Source organism: Eupeodes corollae, chromosome 1, assembly GCF_945859685.1.
Source record: "Eupeodes corollae chromosome 1, idEupCoro1.1, whole genome shotgun sequence".
Lineage (NCBI taxonomy): Eukaryota > Metazoa > Arthropoda > Insecta > Diptera > Syrphidae > Eupeodes > Eupeodes corollae.
Window position 1 is genome coordinate 148,343,372 of NC_079147.1, and position 26,772 is coordinate 148,370,143.

A 26,772-nucleotide genomic window follows, 5' to 3' on the forward strand; every position below is an offset into this window, starting at 1 on the left:
CAAACTATGTAAAGATTTGTTCCACTGTTCGGTGAGATGAACCATGAGATCACCAGTGGACCTATTGCTACAAAAGCCGAATTGCCGGTTCTTAAGAAGCTTTCTATCTTCAAGATATTTCTTGAGCTGATAATTAATCAGCGTTTCCATGACCTTTTAAAGAAACGACGTAAGTGCAATCGGTCGGTAAGTAGACGGTGAGAAAGATTCGCCTTTTTAGGGAATAGGCTGGACAAATGCGATTTTGCATCCGCTCGGAACGAGACCTGAGGAGTAGGACAGATGAAAAAGCTTACGCAGTGGTTTTGCCAGCAATGAAGAACACCTCTTCAGAACAATAACGGGGATACCATCCGGACCAGCAGATTTATGAATGTTAAGATCTTTTAGGACTCTCGCTACAGTACGAGTGCGAAAAAAGATTTGCACCGTTGGCAGCGTTGAATTTGCGGGGAAATGCCTAGCAAAGAAATTTTCTTTCTCTAAGGAGCTAACAAATGGAGTGTCATTAACAACGAGCGTGAAAACCGAGGAAGAGGAAGAATTCCTCATGTTTTTTACAAATGACCAAAAATTTTTACTGCCTTTGGGAAATTGTATTTTTTGCCGTAATTTTGGGTCATGTAAAAATTTGGTCCGTCGAATATGGGCGTTGCAGGTCTTCCTGGCTTGCTTGAACTTATTCCGGTTTTCCTCAGTTGGATTGGCTTTAAAACAACGGAAACTTACCTTCTTGACCCTAATAACCAATTTACAACTCTCATTGAACCATGCGTTTTCCTTAGGTCTGATGCTTTTAACCCTATTCGGGATAAAAGTTCTCATTCCCATTAGAATCAAACTTTAAATCTTTAAGACCGTCCCAGTTGGCTTTCTCGTATTGCCAAACGGTTCTCTTAGGAGCTCTTTCTTTAACTGAACAGTTTAGACACGAGAAATTTCCTGATATAACACAATGGTCAGATGTGCTTAGAGGAGATAGAACACTAATAGTGTACTTACTAGGGTCAGAGGTAAGAAACAAGTCAAGAGTGTTTTCTGCTCGACCTACCACGTCCGATATTCGAGTGGGTTCGTTGACCAGCTGAGTTAGGTGGTTTAACTCAGCGAAAATCTCAGCACACACTCCTTCTGGTGTTGACTGGCCCGAATATTGAAGCCATGAAGAATTGTGTACATTGAAATCAATGATTTCAGTGCGAAGATAGGACGACACTCTGTCTTGATTGGGGCTTCGATAAAGGAAGCAATTGTGAATGATTTGCTTATTTACGGAAAATTTAAACCACATTCAATTGAAAAAAGAATTGGTATTGTGGCAAAAACTGATAAGCAACATCATTCCTAATGTATATGGCGAGACCATAGTGGGAAAAGAATAATGGCACAAAGTTATACCCTTGAATAATAAATTCAGTGGGATCGGAATTATCACCCACTTGGGTTTCACTTAGTGCCAATACAACTGGCCTGTTTAAAGCAGTATGGGAGTACACAGAATGAAAATTCGATCTTAGCCCACAATATTACAATAATCTACCCTGAAATCTGCCTTACAAATTCTTGGAGTTACTCTATGACAAAGCAAAGTTGAATATCAAACTATTGTGCCAGCTCTATTACAGATGATCGACATTTATGGACTGTAAAGTTTGTAAAGACAACTATAGTGAACTCTCTATGATGATGGGAGTTTTTGATGACGCGTACTAAGGTGTGTAACACTGTTTTCAGCGTTTTGACTATACAGTTGGTATGTTGAGACATAGACAGAAGTCTTGTATCAACACTTGCCCTAAAATGAATATCAATAAATCTTTCTAGGGTTTTAAGAATCAATGATGATAGACTTACAGATCATAAATCTTTAGAATTGACTTGCATTTTCCTAATATAGGTATGAAAACAACTTAAACTTCTATCCATGCCGATCAAAATTTAACCCTATATAGCTATTGAAAATGCCGTTCTTCAATGTTATTAAAAAAATATCATTTTCAAAGAAAAATGCTCCAAAGTACTCCGCACCAAACTACTGTTTTAGGAAGAATTGGCTTCATTGCACTAACTTCCCAAGCCTGTAGCTACTGAGATCAAAATCTACATTGCTAAGAAACCGTTGTCTATATCAAGCATCTAAGGCCCTACATGAGAAGCTTAACATAGCCAAGTTCTGATTGTTTTTTTAAAAAAAGTATAAACAACACAATTTATAAGTAAAAATAAATTCATAAATTTGAAATAACAATTACGAAATTATTCAAATTTCAGAATTCAAATTATATTAGTAAATATGAAACGTTCATTATGTTTTCATTTAGCCAAGTATAAACTTAGTTATTTTTGTAACACTTATATTCTTGAAATTCGTGTTTAAATCTCAGTTTTAGAGCAAATTCACTTTAAAGAGCAAATTTCTTTAATTTATTTATTTATTTATTTATTTAGCTTAATACAAGCTATCATAACTTAACATTTTTTTTTTTTTTTTTTTTTTGCAGTTCTTGTTATCAGTTTTCAACATTAATTCATGTGGGCCCTAAGGCCCACATCAAAGCTCTTTAATGTACAAGAACTTACAATTTTGATTTTACTTAACTTAAAATTACAGGGGACAGGGGATTCGGACTCAAAAAGGGAAAAAGTAAAGGGTATCTTTCAGATGGGATTTGGAAATGTTGAAATCGAAAACTACCATAGCAGCGTTGCAGTGACGAAGAATTCTGGACATTGGTTCAAAGTGCCCGTAATTAGTGCGGTGATGAGGGATATAGAAAAGGGAAACAGATCGCAGATTTCGAGGGTTAGTGTTAAGATGAATATCACTCAGGAGTGTCGGGGAATCTATATTGCCCATTAACAATTGGTGAGCAAACAATATATCAGCGTTTTTGCGTCTAATATATAAGGGCTGCAAGCCTATCAGTTTAAGTCGATCAGCATAAGGAGGCAAGTTGGATGTATCATCCCAGGGGAGGCCACGTAAGGCAAATCGAACGAAACGTCTTTGAACATTTTCAATTCTGAGTGAATGGTTTTCATAAAAGGGAGACCATACTTGGCATGCATATTCAAGATGAGGACGGACTAGGGAAATGTAAAGCGCTTTAGTAACATAGGGGTTGGAAAATTCTTTTGACCATCTCTTAATAAAACCGAGAGATCTATTAGCTTTATTAATAATTTGGTCAAAATGGGAATGGAAATTCAGCTGTTTGTCACACATAATACCAAGATCTCTAATAGAATCGACTACGTTGACGGCGTCATTAAGGAAGTAGTATACTCTATGAGATGGAATTTGTTTGCGCGAAAAGGTCATTTGTTTACATTTACCTACATTTAACTCTAGGAAATTATGCATGCACCAATCAAAAAAGATATTAAGATCATTTTGTAAAAGTAGGGAATCAGATGGAGTAGAGATAATCTTAAAAATTTTCTTATCATCCGCAAACATTAGGATATCAGAGTTTTTTAATTTAAGACAGACATCGTTAACAGATAAGACGAAGAGAAGGGGGCCAAGGTGACTACCTTGTGGGACTCCAGAAGTTGCATGTATAGGACTGGAGACTGAGTTACGGAAAAGGACTCTATAAGTTCTATTCGCAAGATAGGAGCTTATCCAGTTTATAAATATAGAAGGAAAGCCTAGAGCTCTTAGTTTGAGATAAATTATGTTATGGGATATTTTATCAAAGGCTTTGCTGTAATCAGTGTATACGACATCAACTTCTTTGCCATTCTCAAGGGCTGACAAAACTTTGGATATAAATTCAATTAAGTTAGTCGTAGTGGATCTACCTTTAAGAAAACCATGTTGAGCGGGGGAGAATAAAGGCTTGCAATGGAAATAAACGGAATCATAAACTAAGCTTTCAAAAAGTTTTGTAATGCATGAAAGTTTAGCAATAGGTCTATAATTGTTAATTTCAGTTTTATTGCCTTGTTTATGAATGGGAAATATAAATGAATCTTTCCATATATGAGGAAACACACCTTGGGAAAGAGAGAGTTCAAAGAGTGCAGTTAGAGGCTTTGACAGAGAATGCATACATTTTTTTAGAACAACTGATGGGACGCCATCAGGACCAGGGCTAAAGTTTTCTTTGAGGCTTACGATTTTGGCAAGTACCATTTCTTCAGTTATTGTAAACGATGAAAGTGAGGTTTGAGTGCAACCATCTAAATAACTAAAGTAGTGCGGATCAGGATCATGCAGATGTTCAGTATACGATTTGCTAAAGTAATTAGCAAATAGATTTGATATGGTTGTTGGATCAGAGGAGATCAGAGGAGGTTTAAGATCCTAAAACTTTTTGTATTTAATAGAAAATAAAGCTTTATTGTTCTGTTAAGGAGGCTTACAAAATTTCAACAAAATAATGCGTATTATTAACCTTAAATTCACACATTTCAAATCACTTTAGTTGTCAAATTTTTTCAAAACACTGTTGTCCCTCATAGTGTAACTATTTTATTTGAACGACTATCTACGTAGAAAAGCATTAAAAGATTCCTACGGTTTTTTAATATGCCCTATTTAAGAGCTAAAACACAAAAGTTTAGAGGGATTTCGTTGCTTTCACACAGAAAAGTAATAAATTGTTTTGAAACGTACCTTTTTTCCAAAAATAATACATACATTTGTTTTTGCCATTTCTACGTGTATTAATGCGAAAAGCACTTTTCATGACAAGAATTACTCTTGGAGAATTTGTCAATTCCTAGAAAGAGGCAGTACCCGTGAAAAAGCTCTAGATGGCATAGGCATTGATAGAACCCAAGACCTCTTGCATGACAGTCCAACGCACTAACCACCATGCCACGGGCACTTACATCCATCCTTGACAACAATACTCGCACACAGGAATGCTTGAGAGTTGTAAGTAAGGCCCTAGTTCTCAAAGGACTGTTGCGCCACCCAATTTATATATGTTTTTTTATTCATATGAAAAGGGTTACAAATATTCAAAAACCGAGAAAGAATATGATATTAAGTATTTTCTGGCTTTTTTGACGTAGTTTTTTCGAATTTAATTTCAAAAATCATCATTAATTTGATAATTTCATCATCGACAGAGCTTGCACTGAAAATCGGCCCATTAGTTCTTACGGCAATCGGCTGAAAACCTTTATTTCAATCAACACAAATCTTTGGATTGTAGGGGCCAGGAAAGACAGACAGAAGGACAGAATCGGTGTACCCACTTTTTGGACTTCGCTGCCCTCGTAATGTCATGTTTGATTAAAAGCTCTAGTTTGAAATAAATTAATAAATAAAAAGTAAATAACAAACAAATTTTTGGATGAATTCTTTAATTATACAACTTAAGTGTATAAGCTTTACGGCACATACGACTCCCACTGAATCTTTCATTGGTCAAAAGGTGATAAATTTGTGCTGCGCTATTGGAAAAGGAACATGAACCCACAGCCAGGAAAGTTTTTATTTAAACTAATAATGTTATCCAAACCTTAATATTTAACGTTTTTAATAAATAATATTTTGCTCAGCTGAGGAATGATAAAAACTTTCTGTCAAAATAACCTTTGATACAACAAACAAGCCACCCGTTCGTGCAATGGGCAGGACATTCTACTATTAGTAAAGGTTTCATTGATATTTCTACATAACCTCAACAATTTTCAAATTGAACACCAACATACTTGGAAAATACCAGATAAAAAAAGTATTCAATTATTCAAAATATTCACAAAAAAAATAGAGGTAGTTTGAAGCCGAGCAGGTTAAAATTAGTTTCTCATTTTTTTTAATTTTGTTTTATTTCATGCCAAATTCACTGCTGCAATTTCAACTCCCACTATTTCACAATCGTTTCGAAACATCGTTTTTTTCTTAGTTTTTTGCTGAATCTCTTTTATATGGGCCAAACCCGTCATAAACTAATCCAAACGGTAAAAAAAAATAAAATTGTTTCACTATAAAAGTAGATAGGTGCAGGTGGTGTGTTTATTCTCAATATTACACACCTTTAAGCCTCAAGCGCGACAACCAAAAATGATGCAAATATTGTTTATTCCTACCTGTACCTATTTTTTTTGTTCGTAAACATTTTTATGAATACAAAAAAATATATGTAAAGTGAGTTCTGTTTATGTCTTTTTCTAGTTGAACAGATATGGGATAATAATATCTCTTTTTTTTCTTCAAAAACAGCTCGGAATGTCAAATATGAAAGCTCCCATGAAAAATTATTGGAAAAATCTCCGGCTTCGTCGTCGTCTTTTCTCTCGCTGACACTGTTTCAACGTTTTATATTATCTCACAGTGCGAATCGTATATAAGCTACGTAGACAGACGTAGATATCCTTTTTTCATACTAAAAAAAAAACACAATACTTATCAATTCAAATCTAAGGACCTACAAGGTGAAACAAGGGACTAAAACAACATGTTTCTCCATTTTAGCTCGCAGTTCACAAAACGGAAGAGTAGATGGGAGTGAATAGATTATGGAAAGGAGGCAGACTGCAGGGCTGAACCTATACCTCTAAAATCTAACCCATCAATTGTGCGGGCATCTTGTTCGAAATGTCGTCGTCGTCTTTTGAGATTTCAGTTTTGGAGGTTACAAGGATTACAGATGAGAGACTGTGGAGCCATCTCAACTTTATTTAAGATTTTCATATGGATCAGAAGCATATTGGGAAGCAAACTGAAAAAGAAAATTAAGAAATTTTCCTCATTCGCAGACTCGCCCTTGGAGTCGAGGGTTTCCAACAGGCGTTCGCGATGTTATTACATAACTTCAAGTTCACGAACGAGGACGTTATGACTATAGTGGATCCGGCACTGTGAGACTGTAAAGAATTTTTTAAAGATCGTTAACATTTGCTCGGGGATAATATTGGATATTGGTTTTGAACACACACAACATTACAGTTGATACGATTCGAGAGCAGGATTCTATTGCGAAGGTACAAAAAGAAGTATCTTTTTTTTTTTTAAATTTGTATCCAATACGCTTTGTAATAAAAACCTTAAAAAATATTCAAATATGAACGTTGAACGTACACCTACCTATTTAATCCGTTCTTTTTCTTTATTTCAATTTATATACTTACCTACATATAAAGATACAAGATACAAGTTACATATCTCATATATTTATGGTACTTATGTACATTTTCTTGTAAAATTGTGAAAAAAAATATTATATCGATTGTGCCCCAAGGACTGTATAACAAGAGAAGAGGGAATCAAATGAAATTCTTTGTGCAAATACGATGCGGCTGCCGCAGGCAATTCAGAACATCAGAACCTATATACCTAAAGTTTTGGTTGTGGCACTTTAGATGAACATCATAAATGTATGGGCATGAAATTCTTATCTAAACAGGAAGTCAAGTTCAATTGCTCCGTTTCGTTTTTAGGTTTTTTTTTTATTGTACAAATTTCAATGAAATATAAAATATTGTAGATATGTTTTCATATATGAACTTTTTTTCCTTATAGATACATACATATGTACAAATAAATGTAAGTATTCGCATTACATATGTAAGTGAAATTCAGATAAAGGCAATTTTACAATTGGTGTTCGTTTTCGTTTCGTTAAGTTACGAGAAGACAGCTGTGACTTTATCATTTTCAATTGGAGCGCATAGAAACGATTTGGTTACTCTTTGAATTTATAACATCACTTTGAATAACAAAACTGAATATAAACGGGTTGAAAGATGATGATGATGATGATGGTGATGAATGTTGTAAAATTTATGTTAAGTTTTTTTGCGCACAAAAGATTTTGATTGAAAGAATAATCCAAGAGTTAGTAACTTTATACATATGTGATGATGATTACTTAAAAGTGAAAATTGAAAACTAATTGGAAAGGGTAAAGAAAAGAAAAAGAAAAGATGAAGATGTGTGTCTTTTGAATAAAAGATTATTTCGGCGTAAGTTTTGTAGTACAAGTATATTCGTAAAGAGACTGTAGGATCGTGCTTTCAAAAGTGAATTATTATTTCTAAGGAGTTTCTTTGCAAAACCAAATGTATGACTGTGAGTGTCGAAAGTAATTGCTTTTATTATATGAAGGGAGTTTTGGAATAGTTAAATTGAATAAGCACTGTAAAGGGGCTTTATTAAGGACTTTTCATCTGAGTAATGAACTATTGTTTAAATGGCCCACTTGTGTGTTTAATCGCTGGATGGTGGGTAAGTCTTCTTGTCTTCCTGATAAAGTAAAAATTACTAAATCTAAGCTGAAGTAAAGCAAAGCTGGTTAAGTAGATGTCTAACTATTTAAAACAGGTTTTGATAAAAAAGAAAGAAGCCTAGAAAAAGGAGACTATCTAACCTGCACCAACTTTTAAGCAATCAGCATGTTAATATCGCATAAAAGATCTTCTCTGACATAAGATGACAGCATCTCCATCGATCTATTCTCCGTTTGTGCAGGATAAACAAGGCGATTTCACGCTACCTTATAAAGGTTGAAAAGAATTTAACCGAACCTTTTGTTTTCAATCCACGCTGCTTTTCATTGATTGTTTTTTTTTTTTATAATGACCGCACACTCAAGTAGTGGATATTCCTACCCTTATTATGCAGAGACACAGTGTGAGCACTAGGAAATGGAGCGAGAGTTTGAAAGAAGATTTCGGTGGTTATTGATTTGGAAAGACAGAGCATTCCATATTCGCGTAGTACGGCTATAAAAGTACGGAATCTGTGCATTTTGCAGTACGACCGAAGTAAGGCTCGTGGGTTGTACTGATAAGCATCCCTAGAAGCATGAGTGTAATGGCTGTTGATTACTGCCTGATAAGAAGGGGAGACAATTTTCTGACATTGCCTTATCAAACCCAAACAGCTACCGGAATTTGTGGTGACATCGCGTATGTGATCGTTCCACAAGACAAGGTTGGTGATACACATATCAAGATGTAAAGTCTTTACGATGAAAGTGCTATTTATGAATATTGTCAGGGGTATATACCTCGCTTTAACGATACAAGATAGCATTAGGCTTTTCCCATTTTGCAAAGCTGTTTAGGTTTGAATGGAGCTTATAATATTTGATCGTTAAAGGTCCACATTCAAAGAAGAGGAATGTGAGTCTGAAAACGAATATGAAAAGCTTAGAGTACTATTGTCAAGGAAACAATTAGTTGGATTACAAGTTGCAGACAGGAGATTATTGATAACAATGAGAAAGCGTGTTGGAGACAGTACAGAGTCATGAAGGACGCCAGCATTTATTTTGTGGGTTTCAGACCTAAACCCATCTTACACTGCTTATATTGAACATTCCGAAAGATATCAACCCAATGAAGTATAGATTCATGAAAACCAATGTCAAAAACAGTTTGAGAATACGTTATGCGGTGTCATTTGGTTCTTTAAACATCGTTCTTGAAAGAATAGTACAGAGTTCCTATTCTACCTCACTATCTTTCCAAAGATTGTCTATGACTATTCATATTTGTGTATGGAAATGACATAAACATATTTGAAAGAACTAAGCGTGAGACAGAGGTTGCGAAAATGAATAAAGCAGTTAATGAGACAAAAAAACATGCGGTCATCAAGAAAGGACTTACCAACTACTTTAAGGTAGTTAAGTTCTTTGTGTACTTTGGCTCCGCTATGAATTCAGAAAAAGAACTAGCGTCAAGATCAAACGCAAAATCATTCCTTAGAACTGCTGTTTTAAGAACGATATACGAGTACGTTCAAAAACAATTTGAAAAAAGAGGCTGGGATGCGACCCACACTGATAACTTCCCATCCCGTCTATTGATTTGTCTTGCTTAAAAGTTTGTCTATATCGTATCAATTTTTACCAAATTTGCATACTATTTTTTGTAGATTTTATTTTAGTTTTAAAAATTACTGAATATTGAAAACAATATTTTCTGTGAAATAAAATAAGTTTAAAGCTAATATTTGTCATTTTTGAAAAACTATTTGAGCCGAAAGTAAATTTTGACCAAGTTTTAGTATTGTTTTTTTTAGAGTTTTATTTTTTGTAAAAAAAACTGTCAATTCGAATTTTTAAAAAAATTTACCAAATATTGAAAACAATATTTCTTATAACATAAAATTAGTTTGAAGCCAATATTTCAAATTTTTGAAGAGATATTTGAGTCGAAAATCAATTTTTGCCAACTTTTATAATTTTTTTTTTTAGGTTTTTATTTTTTTGTAAAAAAAACTGTCAATTCGATTTTTCTCAAAATTTGTCCTAATATTAAAAACAATATTTCTTATAAGAAAAAATTAGTAAGAAGCTATTATCTCAAAGTTTTGAAAAGATATTTGAGTCGAAAATCATTTTTTACCAACTTTTGTTCATTTTTTCGGTTTTTAATTTTTTGTAAAAAAAACTGTCAATTCGGTTTTTCTCAAAATTTTTCAGAATGTTGAAAACAATATTTCTTATAAGATAAAATAAGCTTGCAACCTAAATTTCAAGTTTTTGAAAAGATATTTGAATCGATATTCAATTTTTACGAACTTTAAGTAATGTTTTTTTTAGATTTTTATTTTTTATAAAAAAAACTGTCAATTAGAATTTTATCAGATATCAAAAACATTATTATTCGTTGCACAAAATTGTTTTGGAGATGAAATCATATTTTTGTCGTAAAATTTTGGAGGTGACAAATTTTTTTTTCTGTTTTATTGATTTATAAAAAAAACCGTTGTATTGATTTTTTTTTTTAAATATACTTGTTTGGTATCACGTTACAATATATTATATAAAATTTAATTCAAGTCTCTAGCGTTTTTGGTTCGTAAGATATTAAGGGTTAACCAAAATGTTCACCTTTTTTTCAAACTTTTATGGTAAAAAAACCACCCACGCAATTTTCTTGAGAGCCCTTTCTGCATCTTTCTGCCTTATTATCTGTATAACAAAATTTATTTGAAGTCGATATCTCTTCTGGTTCTTGAGCTATGGAGGACGAAAAAAACGTCGCGAACGTACTTACGTACAAACGTACGTACACACACACGCACAGACATCTTTCTAAAAATCTTTTATTTCGACTCTAGGGCCCTTGAAACGTCGAGAAATGTCAAAATTTTCAATTTGACAAATCGGACCCATTACAATAACTTCCTATGTGGAAGTTAATAACTTATTACCAACATGGTGAAAATTTTATAAAAAAATGGCCAACGGGATCTTCTAATAAAACAGTTTAAAACATTTTCGTTGGCACCACGTGAGATTGGAATGAAGTGATTAAATATAATCGAATGTGTATACTGTAGTTTCTTCCATTTAAACTAAGGGTTTTTTTTCAATTGGCGCGGGTAGATTATGGCGCCCCTTTTTTATCACAATGAGCGTTCTTTAACGCAAACGTTGTGCGCATTGCACCTATATTAGTATTACGGTATTATTACTCCCTCCACAGTCGACTCTTCAACGTTTAGTGGCCACATTTGAGTAAAAAATCAACCAACACCTGTTTGTTAAAGGAACTCAAGATCGGTCGAGAACATCGCCGCGATCCATGAAAATGTACAGCAGAAAACGAGCTAGTCTCTTCTTCGTCGTGCAGAAGAACTCGGCCCTTCGACGACTTCAACCTGGCGAATTTTCGGCGGGATTTGAGCCGTTCAAGCTTCAAATGATCCAATAGCTCAAAGTTGATGACTATATGCTGGGCTCTATGGGCTTCGAATCGTTTGGAAGAGGACCCAAATTGCCATATATGGGACTGCACAAACAAACGCGAGCTTCACGATGTGATAATGCATCTTCAAGAAGTAACCGCTTGGTGTGAATTTTCGGCCGGCCACGGTGGAGTGACTGGTCCGTACATTTTTAAAACGAAAACTCCACAACATCTACACCCGCCCTTATTGTAAAACTCTATATAAAACAAAAAGGTACAATTGCTTAAGAAATTTAAGGCTTATGAAGTGAAAAAGAATTCAGTACAAATTGTGCAGGGTACTCAAAAACCATTGTTTTTTTTAGGTTGTTGGAAGACATTGTATGGGTACAAATAAAGCTCGTCGCCAAAATTCAAATTTCTCAGAATTTTCCGAAGTGAATATTAAAATCTTTCTAAACTATTACGACACAATATGGCAGATATATGTAAGTACAAGAATGTTATGAAAAAGAAGCTTTAGTTTTAGCCCGATTCGTAAGAATTAAAGATAAACTATCACAGACATTTTTGTAGAGTATTCAGTTCTGAGAAATTTCCTTCACTATTCGAGATTATACGACAAAAGATGACAGACTATTGTAAGTTGCTATCGAAAAAAATTCTTGTGAACTATGAATAAAATATACACATGGTTAAAACATGAATTTTGGTCAAATCTGTCCTAAGTAAAGATTCCAAGAATATTAACAAAATGGAAACATAAATAAACAAAGTATTTTTTGCTATATTTTTAGTTGCGTAAGGTGCTGCCTTAAAAAAAAAACTTTTAAGAACGTTGATAACTAAAAAAACTACAGCAATTCCTTGCAAATTTTACTAAAAAAATATCACACAAAAATAAGGCACAATCATTTAAAAACTATGGTTCATATAAAATCATATTAGTTATGTCTAAAAATTAATTTTGTATTCGTTACTCAAATTATATTAGTTTGTGTTTACATAGAAAACCAAAACTTGCAGTTGAAATTAGTGAGTAGAACATACAGCAAACATAATATTGATTGGGTACAATAATTTAATTGTTTATTGTTATAAAAATATCAACCTATTCCCTTAAGTTCAATACAAATTTTTTTATTATTTTTGATATTGAATAAAACTCCCATAGAGTATACTCGTGTACAGAGCAGAGCATATATAGTTATATCAATAGATTTAATTAACTTAACTACTATTTAGCAAACTTATTTTTTTTTTTATTTTTTTTATATTCAAAATTTAGGGTTGAACATTTTAATTGGACGCATTGATGCAAATAAAATAAATTTACTCGTATATGTATTGTATTTAATTACAAATTGAAATAAATTTGTTCATTTGCAATCGAATGTAAAAAGATCAAAATATATATATTTTTTTGTTTAATACACAAAATAAAATAGTTAATAATTGATATGGAATCCCATAGGTAATTTGGATAACTATATAATTTATAAGAAATATGCATAATATTAACAATAGGCAAGACAAACTTTTCATCAATACATTCATTTACATCATCAAATTCAATTGTACCTATATAATTTATAAAAATAAAAAACGTGAGTAAGTTAAACAATTGAGTGCAGAGAAATATGACTTAATTTACATATGTGTACATAATTATACACGGAAATGAAATAGCCGAAATTGCGTTTTTTATTCAATCAAGCGAAAGGAATCGCTAACTAGAGAATACGACCGGAACTCCAAACTACTAAAGAAGTTGATATTTTAGTAATAAAATTGTAACTTTATCAAAAGTATCGATGTTTCAGACGTAAAAGAATTCTTAGTAAACTTTTTTTTTATTTTTAAGTTCAAAAAGTCCCAAATCAAAACGAGAGTCATCAAATGGCCATTTATGAATTCAAAGCTCATGTTTATAGATTGTGGAATGGTATCAATGCAAGCCCTCTTTAAAATTCAAGATGGAAAACTTAATACCCAGTGCAATGTTTTGTTTATGGTTGTCGTCCTTATATTTATTTAGAAGCCGATTAAACTTAACCTTTATATGTGGAATACAAAAGGCAGCATTTAAGATCTTAACAGAACTAATTGGAATATATTAACTATGTGCAGTTTAATTCTTCAAGAACTCCACGATGTTTCGTATCATCAAAGGGAATTTAATACTCTCAGTATGTATATTACAGATAGGCTCTAATAGAGTGATTACATTTTCGATTGGTTCAAAATCCAACATTTTGGCAAAGCCTCTTTGGTGCGAAGTAAAAAAGAGCTTCAAAAATAAAAGGCAATCGAACTAACATACATGCATATAAGCGAAAGTTTTAAATTGCTTGAACACTGCGTTAATATTTCATGTCTTTTATTATATATAAAATAAAAATATTCCTTATAGTTATAATTATTTATAGCATACATATAATATAAATAAAATATCAGAATTAAGGAGCTTATCCGTCTAATTAAGGAACTACAAAAAAGCATAAATGTGAATTCAAAATTGATTCACAAAGTACTTTTCTAAAAAGTCTGAAAATTGATGCTTCTAAACAACACTCCTTATGAAAATTGGCAAATCGTTTAAATAAAAGGTTATTGCTTTGCTAAACATTTTGCGAATAATTTTAAACCTTTCCCAGCAAATACGGCTTCAAATCAAGAACAGTTTTTCAATAGGAAAAATAAACGTGAACATTTCAGGTTCAGGTTTTGAAAGAAAAGTCCTCAATAGACTTCAAAAAAACGCATGTCTTACACTTAAATATGTTCCACATCATTGGAAAATTGAAGAAGTCATTGTTACACCTAAACAAGGTAAGCCATCAAGAGAAGTTAAATCTCCCAAACAATCACGCTTATATTATAATTACCAATTATGGCAAAAGTTGTCGAAAAGTAGCTTCTGAAAGGGCTCAGAAAAGTAAAAGAAGGAACAAGAATAATTTGGAGCCATCAGTATTGACAAAACATTTTTCTGTCGACCAAAAACATCAAATTACAGATGTGGTAGAAATGGTACTTGAAGAAAAACAAGTATGCTTGGCTGTATTCTTAGGTATTGCTGAAGCCTTCACAAGTTTTAGCACTTGCAACCAGAGTACAAACTGCGTGGGAACCTTTTCCCTAGTTGCACTAAAACTGAAAACTTATGTTACGAACCGATTCTTAGAGTATGGTTCGACCAAACATAATTTAGAACTAAAGAAACCGGTGTGCCGCAAGGAAGTGTCTTAGGGCCAACCTTATATTTTTATGTTTAAAGCTGTTCCAGTTGATACCAAAGCTATCATGGTAAGATCTGCAGATGATACTGCAATATTTTGTCGTAACAATGGAAAGAGTTTGTATTGAAGTACAGTAGAAAGTACTGGTTAATAGAAAAGAACTCTGACCTATATGTCCAACTATAGGACTGCACAGAAAATTTAAAGCTTAACAGCTTAAAAAAAGCTGTATAACACAATCATCTACTGCAAAGTCATACCAACTTCGAAATGTAGATCGTGCGAGACAGTGTCTGGAGATTAAAAAGATCAAAACCTCATGAGCTGATTGTCTACAAGCTATTGGAAACCATCTTCTCCTTAAGTAAATTATAACTTAAGAAAGAAAAAACCATCAACAAAACAAAAAATGATTAACAGATCAACATTGGTCCTAAATAATCGGTGGTTTTAATGCCCTAGAATCTAAATCAAAGACTTTTAGAGATTACGTGTGAACGTACGTTCGTATGGCTCAAGAACCAGCAGACTTCAAATAAATGTTATTATTCCTATAGATATTGACATAAAAAGATACATAAAGGACATTTAGAAAAATTAAGTGAGTGTTTTTTTTTACTATAGCAACTTTAAGAAATGAGTAAAAATGTTGGGTGAACCTAAATATCTCACGAATCAACAACGCTAGCAACTTCAATTGTATTTCGTATAATAATATGTGATGTGATCGGAAACAAGTATAATTTTGAAAAGAATTCAATTCACTTTTTTGTATATAGGAGAAGAATACAGTTTTTGAAATCTGCTAAAATGTTGGAAAAAATCAAATGATCAGTTCTTTTACAAAAAATAAAACCTAACAAATCATTGCTAAAAGTTGTTAAAAATATCGACTCAAATATCTTTTCAACAATTAAAGATTTTTACTTTAAACTTATTTCATTTTATAAAAAATTATGTTTTCAAGATTCTGTAAAATTTCAATTTTTTTTATAAGTGTTAAAATCTACGAAAAATACTTCACAAAAGAGGCAAACATTGATGTTCGATTCTCGATATCTCGTGAATAAATAAAAGTATTGACTCCACAATGACTTTATTTTGGAATTTTTTTCATAAGAATGAAAATTTTCAAAAAATGGTTTGTGACTAAAGTATTTATTAAGAAAAAAATTAAAAGTGTTGACTTCAAATTCTGTATCTTATACAAAGTATTGTTAATAATATTTTTTTTTAGGGTTTGACAAATCAACAAACGGTCACAGATGGGAAGTGTGAGTTGCATCCTTACTTACTTACTTACTTAAGGTGGCGCTACAGTCCGGGGCGGACCTGGGCCTCAACCAACATGCGTCTACAGCCAGCTCGGGCCCTAGCTAGCTGTCTACAGTTTCGCACGCCAAGTTGGTTGAGGTCCTCTCCCACCTGGGTGCGCCACCTGAGTCGGGGTCTTCCTCTACTTGGCCGTCCCTAGAGATTGGATTTGAAGACCTTCCGGGCTGGAGCGTTGATGTCCATCCGCTCTACATGACCTAGTCATCTAAGCCGTCGCACTTTAATTCTGCTAACTAGGTCAGTGTCGCTGTACAGCCCGTACAGAACGTCGTTAAATCTTCTCCTCCATTCTCCAGCTATGCGTACGGGACCAAAAATCACATGAAGAATTTTTCTCTCGAAGCATCCTAAGACGCTCTCATCTTTCTTTGACAGGATCCAGGCCTCAGCGCTAAAATGAGAACCGGGATGATGAGTGTCTTAAAGATGGTGATTTAAGATGCTTGAGAGAGGACTTTACCCTGCAATTGCCTTCTTAGTCCAAAAAAGCAGCGGTTTGCAAGAGTTATTCTTCGTTTGATTTCAGCGTTGCTGTCGAATGGCTTCTGACGTTCACATAATACGGCAGAGACGATCTTATACGCAATGTTAAGGGGACTGATGCCTCTGTAGTTGGCGCAATTTAGAGGATCTCTTTTCTTATGTATCGGGCATACTATGCTGAGATTCCACTCATCGGGCATGCTTTCTTCCGACCATATTTTGCAGATTAGTTGGTGCATGCTCCCTACCAAGTCGTCGCCTGCTGCATTGATTAGTTCGGCAGCGATGCCGTCAGCTCTAGCAGCTTTGTTTGACACACCCAAATAGACGCTGTCTTTGTTCTCGGTAGCCATCGCCGTAGTATATATCGCAGTCTTTTCGTTTACGTTTGCCTAGTCAATCCCATCGCACTTCTTGGATGGCGGTCATAACTGCCTTGCAGCAGTTTAGAGCTTCCGCTAATTCTTCGGCACGTGGTCTGCTAAGGGACCTAACATTCCACGTACAGACCCGAAGTTCGTTGCGTGGGTTGTCAACAGTGAATCCGTCCGTATCCGAGGCTTGTTAGTGCTTCGCAACGAAAAGTATTTTTACGTGGCCAGGAAGTCACCCCGACGGCACAAACCCCAAACTGGAGGGCAAGATCCTTAGTAAAACTTCAAGGAAGGGGAGCCGGATAAACCGCTCCTTACAGGCCTGGGCTCCGAATATGTCGCAGAAGCCCTATAAGGTGTTCACTAAGTAGTTCAACCTTCTGGAACTGAAGACGCCACCGTTGATTCCATCTCGAGAATTCGTCCGCTTCCGCCTGGATAAGGAGAGGTGCCTTAGTGGAAGGACGTTTGCTGCCCCCAACAACTTTCCACTGAGGTTGAAACCCAATCTCCAGTTGAGGTACTAGGCACCCGATGTGGGTTGCATCGAAGCCTCTTTTTAAGTTTTCCATGATGAGGATGAAATCACAAAATACAAATGTTGTTGTAATTGTTTTTTAAAAATTTAAGATTGAGAATTCAAATCGTCAGATCTGTTTTACAAAAAAGAAGCTTTACCGTCTCATTAACCTCCACAGAAATTATTGTTCATTTTAAGATAAGAAATAGTTTGAATTATAATAATTTGGGTTTTCAAACAAATTTCTATTAAAAATGCTCAAAGGCACAATGAGGATGTTATCAGTGTGAATCATATCTCTGACTATTTTTAAGAAACTCGTATTTTTAACAATAAATTAAAAACAATGCACTTGCAACAGACAAAATTGCATTTAATTTATACAAAAAGTTCATATGGGGATAAAATATTGACTTACCTCTCTCTAAATGCAAAGATCACATCTTTATTCTGTTTTGTCAATAAAACAAACATATAAATAGATATAAAGGTACCATCTGCATAAGCTTGTACTGTAATGCACTTTTGATAAAAAATGTACCTCATTTAAGGAAATGTTAAATCGAATAGCATTACATTGATTTTAAGTCATTTGTTTTCTTGAAATATTTGGTAGAAGTGCAGATGAGCTAAGAGGAATTGGTACTGACAAACAAAGATTTATGCCATATTATTTTATAGAAGTATTTGAGTTGAGAGTTGTAAGTAGTAAATGGACTTTATTTCAAGCAAAGTTTTTAAATCATGAAAATTTATTCACAAAATAATTTAACGGTTCAATCCATGTCATCGAAACTTTTGATGAGTGCATTCATTGTCTTTCAAAAATTGTCGAAAATTGGTCCTCTCGGTTAGAATTTTTTCGAAACTATTTTTAAAACATAATGTCAACATTTTATTTTTATAAAAAAGCTGAATTTCAGGCCATTACTCAAATTATATAAGTTTTATTTCTTTTTGAACACCACACTCTCAGAAAACACCTTTTAGTAATGACTGTGGATTTTGAATATTCACTTTTATTTTAACAGAATTATCTCTTTATTCGTTTCGGGGTATCTTAAGGTAGTTAAAAGAAATATTATCAAACTGATACTAATAGGCTTTTGAGGTTCAATGTTCTCCAACCATGAATATTTCTCTGAGAATGACTCTGTCGCGTTTTATGATTTATTGGGTTGAATTCGGGAACATCAAGTTCTTGATACTCGATTTCACCAAAAAAGTGTAAACTTTCTTTAATTATATAGTAGATCTTGTTGAGATACCCTATAGTTTAACTTTTCATTAAAGACCCCAAGTAACTATAATCATACGATTTGATATTCCTTTGTCATACCATCGTTTTCCCAGGATGAATGGTGGGCGCTTACGTGCGTGGACCTTTTGACTACCATTTGCCTTTGCTAATTATTTGGCTGGACGTGCGGTCCTTCAAAGGTCCGGATATTCTAAATGTACGTGCAGATTCGTTTTTGTACTTGTTTCGCGCACTGGGATCGTCAATATTTGAACCCTAAACATTTTATCCCCAATGTAACATGAAATTCTCATTCTTCACTTCCAAACCCTTTTCCTCCGAGTTTGTTCCTAGTTCAATAATAACTCTTTCGGTAATTTTGAAAATAATTCATTGAGAAGTTTATAAACTTTTGTTTAAACGTTTTGCGAAAATACAAGCATTAATTTTTCATGGAGTGCAAATACTTATTTATGTTCAAATAAATAACATTCCCCAAAGGAGTAACTAATGTTCGTGTTCTTGAGCTTTTGTCATGTTCATAATAAATAAAAGGCTTTAATTGATTTCTAGCTTAACAGATTTCATACCGCACGAGGCGCCCGACGCCAACACCACCACCATAATAGTATTTTAAAATTTACGCGTTTAATTGTTTACTTCCCACGTTCAAATATTAAATTAAATTCCAACATCGAATAAACGAAAAAGGACTTCAAATTAAAAATACATTAAATCAGCTCATTAGTGTCACTCAATTTCCCATCATCTCAATACAAGAAAACAAAGAGTATCTCGAGCATAGAAGAAAACAGATACGAATAAAGCTGCTATAATGATGCCTACACTGACTGTAGACACAAACAATAGAGGGGATTTAATGTTGTTTACTTCGTGTATACAACTTTCAAAAAGCAACCTATAAACACACTTTCGGTTGTTGTTCATTCCAAATTTGTGTATCTACAAATAAAATCCAAGTTTCAAGAAGACTACTCCTATTCAAGTATCAAGCTCTCAAACCACATACAAAATATTCAGATCCAGCATCCAGAGTCGTCCTCATACTTTCCGTTCCAGCTTTTTTTTCTTTTTTTTTTTATAATGAACGACCTTTTACCTCCAAACTTCGCAGATCGGAGAGCTTCTCTCCTTCATTTAACTTATTTTATGCTGGAGCTGAAGCTGGAACTGTTCCAACAAAGTGAAGCAGTGGCAGCAGCAGCGATTCCTATCAAAAATGCAAACCCTCTTGGGGTAAACCGCACATATCGTTGAAAACGTTTCTGAACCAAATATAAGGTGGTTCTCATTTATCGCTTATGTCCGGAATTTATGTGAGAAAACCATTTTGGGTAAGGCCTTCGTGACATGCATCCCTGAAAAACTCAACTATGTATAAACCTATACAGTTACTGTGAATGTATGTATGTATTCTTATATTATAGAACTGGGACAACATCTGCAAGAGAGATGCTGCCGCGACCACGTATAATTCATTTTCGGGTATAGCAAAGTGCGTTATTTCTGGCCAATCACTGATGGGCGATGGAGAATGGTAGAGAAGTTGGTTTGAAACTCTGATGTTAGTTGGTTTTGGAATGGAAACATATTTTTGAGAAAGGTAAAGGTGTTTTCTTAGAATGAAACCATACTTGTCACAGAAGTCACAGCCAATATTTGGACCTCTATGTCGTTCCTAAACAGGGGCGGTTTTTGCAGTGGACTTGAAACTGGGAGATCTTTTTTTGGTTAACCACATTTCTAAAACCAGTTTAAAATTAAAGGTACATAAAGTCTGGTCTGATAAAAGTGATTTTGAAATGACTTAATTTGAAGAAGTAAAATACAGATTCTTTCTTTTGAAATCCTTGGTGATAAATAAAAAAATATTGCAGAAACTTTTTTTATCTTTCTTAAGACATCAATGTCTTGACAATCATCCATCAAATATGAATACTAAAAAAAAGGTAAGGATGCTGATAACTTCCCATCCCGTCTGTCGATTTGTCTTGCTTAAAAATGATTAGTGTTTTGTTAAAAAAGTTTTCGTTGAACTATTCTTAAAAAATTTAAAATTACCAACAATATTTCACATATAATGAAATAGTTTGTTTCCTAAATATTTTTTGCTTAACGAAATTTTTAGTCTTAAACCATTGTTTACCAAATTTTAGTAGAATTTTGTAAAAGTTTCTTTTTCTAATAAAAAGATTTGGAGTCAATATTTTCTATTGTTCACGAGATATCGAGAACCGAACATCAATTTTTACCAAATTTTCGTACTTTCTTTTGTAGATTTTATATTTTTTTATACAAAAAATCACTGAATATTGAAAACAATATTTTCTGTGAGATAAAATTTAGTTGAAGCAAAATATTTCAATTTTTAAAAGAAATTTGCGTCGAAAGTAAGTTTTTAACAAGTTCTAGTACTGTTTTTTTTTGTTTAGGTTTTATTGTTTGTAAAAAAAACTGTCAATTCGATTTTACTCAAAATTTTATAAAATTTCAAAAATGTTGTTAAATCATTTTTGTTCGTAAAATATTCGAGGTTACAAATATTTTTTTCAATTTTTTGTTTTATCCAAAAAAACTGTTTATTGTTTTTTTTCTCCAAAAATATACGTATTTTGTATCAAATTACAATTTATAACTTGAGATTTAATTCAAGTCTCTTGCATTATTGGTTCGTGAGATATTTTGGGTTAACCAAAATGTTAGCCTTTTTTTAAGTTGCTATGGTAAAAAAAACAACTCACGTAATTTTTTGAGAGTCATTTCTGCGTCCTTCTGTATTATTATATGTATGCATAACAAAATTTATTTGAAGTCAATATCTCCACTAATTCTTGGGAAATTTACGACGAAATAAACTTCCCGAACGTACCTACGCACGCACGCACAAACACCTCTCTAAAAGTCGTTCATTTCGACTCTAGGGACCTTGAAAGGTCGAGAAATGCCGACATTTTCAATTCGACAGTTTGGACCGATTCCTATATATTGGAGGTTTTCATTTTTAACCGTGAAACTAATGGAAAAATTTGAGCTTTTGGAACAAGTTGAATAAGTAAAAAGCGGCAACCTTGTGCCCGCCCAAGAACAACTGAGAATAATGCAGTTGTAGACCACTGTTACGAGTATAAATTGGGCATCCCGCATACGAAATAACCACTTGTTTGCATAAGGTTAAAAGACTTTTATATTTAGGTTAACTGAAGAACTAAAGATCGATTGAACCGATCCGGATTTCCATCGTAATATCATCTTCAGTGGAGGCAAAAGGAATTTGGGCTTCAAAAATTCAGAATGATCTTGTTGCTGCTGTTTTGTGTGATACAATCAGCCAACGTACGAAGTATTTTTATTTGCGTAGTTTCTCTCTTTTCCCACAACCTAAAATATTTTGTAGATATATTTCAAACAAATTTGTTTTAGGAGTTTTTTCGTTTTTTTACGACAAAGAACATCAGTAGTCCCCAACAAATTTGTTGGTAAGAAACCGAATTTTCGAATTTTTTTTAAAAACAAATCAATTTATTTTTCTATTTTTTAGAATTATTCCAGAATGTTAATACCCCACCCCTTAGCCGTTATATAACTGTTATAGTTTCATTGTTTTTTTTTTTGTTTGGATTTAAAAACAATTATACATTCTTTTTTCAAAATTCGATGGCTTGAACATTGATCCTCAGTTTTTTACCAAATTCAAATGTAAAACGTATTTAAATAAGCTCTTCTTAACTGCATACTTTAAATATTTTTAAACTAAAATTTTAAAACTGTATGTGTATAACATGAATTCAATGTGTTTCTTTTTAATGTATGAGTTTAAAAAAACTACACATTTTGGCTGACCCCAAATATTTCACGAACGCTATCGACTTGAAGTAAATTCTATAGCAATGACGTATAATTTTAAAATAAATATCAACGGGTTTTTATAAATCAAAAAATCAAACAAAATCTACTTAAAATGTATATACATGGATTAAACAAACAATTTTAATGCCTTAAAAATTGGTCAATGATTTTAATAAAACTCAATTTACAGTTTTTTTATAAAAACAAATAAAAACCTTCCAACAATACCATTACAATTGACTATCAACTTTAAAATTGTTTGATTCTGCTCGAAATATTATTGTTGATATTTACATAAATATTTTTACAGAAGATTTAACTAATTGAATACAATTTTTATCTGCTCTTTCAATAATTTGTCTTAATAATAAAAAACGACTCGTTACAATTCAATTTAGAAGTTATTAGGGTGGGTAGCATCCCACTTTCTTTTTTCATTAATGAAATAACATTTAAGTTTTTGAACACAAAGTTAAGGTACATTTTTAAATTTCACAATTGATTACTATTTGTAAACAGAGTCATTGGGTAAAGGAGTAAGTTCATGCGACCCAATCGTGCACTTTATTTTTTAGTAGTACTGATACGGAAAATATTCGCGCTTAGCAAATTTAGACAAACCCCCAAACAAAACCGTTGTTTTAATTTTTTTTTTTAAATGACTAAATTTCTTATATAGGATTAATATGTGTTTTAAGTTTAAACAATTTTCTCTTTGAACTTACTGATTCCTATTTCATACCTTCCACATACTTAAAAATATGAACACTTTAAAAATGACCTTTTTTAATTTTTAAATATTTTCACTGTAAGTTCGAACCCTAAGCTTCGATGTTTATAGATTTATTTTGGTACTTGATGATTTTGATAATATCATAGATTTCTAGAGCATCAAAGTTAAAAATTTTAATTAAAGTAGTTTGCCATAAGGACTATAATACCATAAAAGAAATTTAAAAAACTTGGGCCACTTGCGATTTTTGTGAATTTCTAATAGTTTTTTAATGTTGATAATATTGTCTAAACAAAATTACTACTTTAACTGATCTGCACTAACAAGATTGTGTCGTTTCGTTTTACTATACCCAATTTTTTTTTATTTGGTAAAAAGGGATACAGAACAAAGTCAGCATCAGAAGTTTAAACAATTATGGTTTAAAATAGTATACATACAAACCTACCTAGTTAGGGAATTTTTGTCACTTGTTAATAACCATGTTCTCAGTGCATGTAGAAATGGTCATCGATACATATGTGAATTATATCTATGTTTGGTGGATTTGACGTTTTTTTTTTTTAATTAACTATTGTTCGAAACTATATTACATGAATTAGAATTAATTTGTTAAAGGGTACAAACTTACAATATTTTCTGAATGAGTTTCTATTTAAATGAAAACTGAAATCAATCTTATTCGACAATAGGGTACGAATTCTTAGGTCTCCAAAAGGAACATAATGATCTATTAGAGATAACAAGACAATCATTATATAATATAACACTGATAGAATGTATAGCAAACATCTTAAGGTAGTTCTCTAATATCTCGAACTGAATGCCCATAATGTGAAATCTTTCAATATAGGAAGGCATTTCAATGTTTAATGTGTGCTAAAAACCTTTGCAATTTAGCTTGAACTTTTTCTGTTCTGAAAATGTGAACATTGTAATTAGGGTTCTGCACCATGTATCAATAATCCAGGATGGATAAAACAAACGCTACGTAATGGTCTTTTAGTGTGTAAATGTCCCTAAGGACCACAGGATAAGATGAAGTTAGCTTTGTTTAGTATGAATTCTTTGTGATGAACGAAATAAAGCTTGGAATCAAATATTACTACAAGAACTTTCTTCGAAGAAACTCGATCCAAAACGTGATTATGAATCGAAACGAACAAAACTGAAATTGAGAAAGGTTTATGGCTAAGAGGCTTGTCTTCCATGAATTGATTAGATTGGTTATATTATCATTTTGGAGAAGCTTACAGTCTGTCAAATTTTTGAACAGGTACAGGCGCATTCAATTGAGAAGGAAAGGATTCTGGGATACGACCCACACTGATAACTTCCCATCCTGTCTGTCGATTTGTCTTGCTAAAAGGTGTGTAGGTTTTCGTATTTTGTTAAAAAAAAGTTGTCGATTGAATTATTCTAAAAAAAATTAAAAATTAATAATAATATTTTGCATATGATGAAATAGTTTGATTTCAAAATCTATTTTTGTTAACAAGATTTTAGTCGTTAAGCTAAACGGTGATTTTTTAAGAGCTTGAGAACATTTAAAAAAAAAAAACGCATAAAATTTGCAAAATCTCATCGATTCTTTATTTGAAACGTTAGATTGACATTTATTTTTTGAAGATAATTTCATTTAAATGTTGACCGCGGCTGCGTCTTAGGTGGTCCATTCGGAAAGTCCAATTTTGGGTAACTTTTTCGAGCATTTCGGCCGGAATAGCCCGAATTTCTTCGGAAATGTTGTCTTCCAAAGCTAGAATAGTTGCTGGCTTATTTGTGTAGACTTTAGACTTGACGTAGCCCCACAAAAAATAGTCTAAAAGCGTCAAATCACATGATCTTGGTGGCCAACTTACCGGTCCATTCCTTGAGATGAATTGTTCTCCGAAGTTTACCCTCAAAATGGCCATAGAATCGCGAGCTGTGTGGCATGTAGCGCCATCTTGTTGAAACCACATGTCAACCAAGTTCAGTTCTTCCATTTTTGGCAACAAAAAGTTTGTTGGCATTGAACGATAGCGATCGCCATTCACCGTAACGTTGCGTCCAACAGCATCTTTGAAAAAATACGGTCCAATGATTCCACCAGCGTACAAACCACACCAAACAGTGCATTTTTGGGATGCATGGGCAGTTCTTGAACGGCTTCTGGTTGCTCTTCACTCCAAATGCGGCAATTTTGCTTATTTACGTAGCCATTCAACCACAAATGAGCCTCATCGCTGAACAAAATTTGTCGATAAAAAAGCGGATTTTCTGCCAACTTTTCTAGGGCCCATTCACTGAAAATTCGACGTTGTGGCAGATCGTTCAGCTTCAGTTCTTGCACGAGCTGTATTTTATACGGTTTTACACCAAGATCTTTGCGTAAAATCTTCCATGTGGTCGAATAACACAAACCCAATTGCTGCGAACGGCGACGAATCGACATTTCACGGTCTTCAGCAACACTCTCAGAAACAGACGCAATATTCTCTTCTGTACGCACTGTACGCATTCGTGTCCAATAAAGTAAACTGAGTGCGAAACTTGGTCACAATCGCATTAATTGTTTGCTCACTTGGTCGATTATGTAGACCATAAATCGGACGTAAAGCGCGAAACACATTTCGAACCGAACACTGATTTTGGTAATAAAATTCAATGATTTGCAAGCGTTGCTCGTTAGTAAGTCTATTCATGATGAAATGTCAAAGCATACTGAGCATCTTTCTCTTTGACACCATGTCTGAAATCCCGCGTGATCTGTCAAATACTAATGCATACAAATCCTAACCTCAAAAAAATCACCCTTTATTTATACCAATTTTAATAGCATTTTTTTAAAGTTTTATTTCTCTAATAAACAAATACAAATTGGATGAATGAAATTTATTTGAAGTAATGCCTTCTTTTGTTCAAGAGATATCGAGAACCGAACATAATTTTTACCACATGACCAAATGTTTGTACTGTTTTTTTGTATAAATTTTATTTTTTTTTAGGGAAAAAGGGACGTTGGATTTGTATACAAAAAAAAAACTACTTAATACGGAAAGCAATATTTTCTGTGAGATAAAATAAATTTGAAAAAAATATTTTTAATTTTTGAGAAGTATTAAAATTAGTATTAAATTTTTGTAGGTTTTTATTTTTGTTAAAAAACTCTCAATTCGATTTTTCTCAACGTTTTATCGATATTTATATAAATATTTACTAATATTTTCTATGAGATAAAATTATTTTGAAGCAAATATCTTAAGGTTTTGAAAAGATATTTAAGTCGAAAATCAAGTTTTACTTAATTTTGTTAATTTTTGTTTAGGTTTTTAATGTTTGGAAAAAAGACTGTCAATTCGATTTTTCAAAAAATTTTACCGAATGTT